The following is a 2,929-nucleotide window of genomic DNA, read 5'->3' as shown; positions in this document are numbered from 1 at the left end:
AATATATATATATATATATATATATATATATATATATATATATGTATATATTACACTTATTTATACATATATATATATATATATATATATATATATATATATATATATATATATATATATATATATATATATATATATATATATATATATATATTTAGAGACATCAAAAATCAGGACATCAGTCACCAAGAAAATAGAAGAAGGAAACACTATTGGCGCAATACGAGTCATCACCAGTGAGGACTCAATTGCCGACAGAGATGCCGCAACAGCTCAAGCCCTAAGGGAGAAACACCCACCCAGGGCTCCGCGTGAGGACGACATTGTACAAGTGGGGGCTACCGGAGCAGAACCTCTCTGGGTGGCTGAATCTGTGGTCCATAAAGCAGCCATGTCCTTCCCTACAGGATCAGCAGGTGGGTTCACAGGACTAAAACCCAACCACCTCAAGCAAATGCTCAACCCTGCACTGGGTGACATTGCAAAGAACCTCTTGGTGGAACTAACCAGATTCACCAACACATGTCTAGCTGGCAACATACCAGCGTCCATAAGACCTATCTTTTTTAGAGCATCTCTCTGTGCTCTAAAGAAAAAGGATGGAGGGATCAGGCCAATAGCTGTGGGCAATTCTCTCCGGCGTCTCGTCGCAAAGGCAGCTGCAAGAACAGTTAGTGATGCAGCGGCCAACATGCTGAAGCCAAAACAGCTCGGGTTTGGCATTCCACAAGGGTGTGAGGCGGCAGCCCATGCAGCTCGAGCCTTCATCGCCAACATCACAGACGAAAAGGCCCTTATCAAGCTAGATTTCAAAAATGCCTTCAATTTGGTGCGGAGGGATGCTGTACTCCGTGCGGTTCATAGTCATTTCCCTTCCCTCTACCCTTTTGTACATTCATGCTACAGTATGGATCATAAGCTACTTTTTGGCGAACATGAAATTGACTCGCGAGAAGGCGTCCAACAGGGTGACCCCCTTGCTCCTCTCCTTTTCTGCTTAGTCATCAAACAAGTCACAGAGGTCCTGTCCAGTGAGCTTAACATCTGGTTCTTGGATGATGGTACCCTAGCTGGTTCCCAAGACTCCCTCCTGGAGGACATCAGAAAAATCCAGGAGCAAGGTGCAGTTTTAGGCCTCACCCTGAACCCTTCTAAATGTGAAATAATATGTTCCAACCAGGGCATCGTAGAGAGAATAGAGGGTCTTCTGCCAAATATCCATAAAACTAAACCTGAAGACAGCACACTCCTAGGAGCTCCCCTGGGGTTGAAAGCCATCGATGAGGTCCTTGATAAGAAAATCGCCGACCTTAAGAGGATGGATGGGAGGATTGAGGATATTGATGCTCATGATGCACTCTACCTCATCACCAGATGTCTGTCCCTCCCCAGGTTAACCTACTTTCTGAGGTGTTCACCATCTTACAGTAGCCAAAAACTAAGTGAGTATGACCGGTTACTGAAATCAATGCTAGAAAAAGCCCTTAACCTCTCTCTCGATGACCTACAGTGGAAACAAGCCTCTCTTCCCGTAAGACTTGGGGGCCTCGGAGTTCGAACAGCAACGCAAATCGCTGTTCCAGCCTTCCTGTCCTCCTTATCAGCATCCGACGACCTTGTGAAGGAAATTCTACCTGCCCACTTACATCAGCTGGCAGGTGTACATGATCCCAATTTTACACGCTGTGCCACAGAGTGGGCCTCTCGTGCAGGCCAATCACCTCAACCACCATCCCCAAAATCCCACAAGCAATCCAGCTGGGATGGTCCCATTGTAGACCAAGTTGCTGCAGAGTGCCTGGGTGCTGCAACAACACAACACGACATTGCTCGCCTCACAGCAGTAGCAGCACCACATGCAGGGGATTTCCTGTTAGCAACCCCAATGTCGGCAACTGGCACGCGTCTCACACCACACGCCCTCCGAATTGCTGTGGCCCTCCGCCTTGCTGCCCCAATCCACACCAGATATAGGTGTATTTGCGGCGAGGTGGTGGCTGACAGGTACGGTCACCATGGCCTACTCTGCCAAAGCACAGGGGGATGGCACTCGAGGCACAGTGAAGTTAACGACATCATCAAGAGGAGCCTCACCACAGCTGGATGCCCAGCTGAAAGAGAGCCCCGTTACCTAACGCCCCGTAACTCTGATGCTCTTATTGGTCGCCCTGATGGTATCACAGTGAACCCCTGGAAGAATGGCAAGCAGTTGGTATGGGACTACACGTGCGTATGAACCCTGGCTAACACCTACATTAACCTCAGTGTTGCACAACCAGGTGGCGCTGCCACCCACAGGGAAGCAGCCAAATCCCGTAAGTATAGAGAACTGGATCACCACTACAATTTTGTCCCCATTGCTTCTGAGACGCTCGGCGCCTGGGGTAAAAGTGCTACCAGTTTTTTGAAGGAACTGGGTTCTAGGCTCATTGAAACAACAAGGGACCCGAGAGCTGCAAGCTTTCTTTTCCAGCGCCTCAGTGTGGCGATACAGAGGGGAAATGCGCACTGCATCCAGGGTTCCTGCCCGCCATCTGAGGAGCTGGAGGAACTCGACAACCTATGACAACCATCTTTGTAACCCATATGTAACTCCTTTTTTTGTAACAAAGTTCAAATAAAGTAAATATATATATATATATATATATATATATATATATATATATATATATATATATATATATATATATATATATATATTAGTATATTTTGGTAGCAGTCTTTCTGGTAAACATATGTTGTTGAATATGACCGAAAAGGTAAGATTAATAATTCTAACACGAATCTTTTCAATATTTCTTATGTTTTTCTTCACTGTCAGTGGTAATAAAAACAACAATTCTCCGAAATTAATTTTTTAATTGTCTGACGCCTGAACGCGTTTCATAATTTGTATTACATTTTCAAAGACTTAATTTACACACAAATT

This window comes from Procambarus clarkii, chromosome 9 (assembly GCF_040958095.1).
Source record: "Procambarus clarkii isolate CNS0578487 chromosome 9, FALCON_Pclarkii_2.0, whole genome shotgun sequence".
NCBI classification, from domain to species: domain Eukaryota; kingdom Metazoa; phylum Arthropoda; class Malacostraca; order Decapoda; family Cambaridae; genus Procambarus; species Procambarus clarkii.
Note: the sequence above shows the minus strand (reverse complement) of the source record.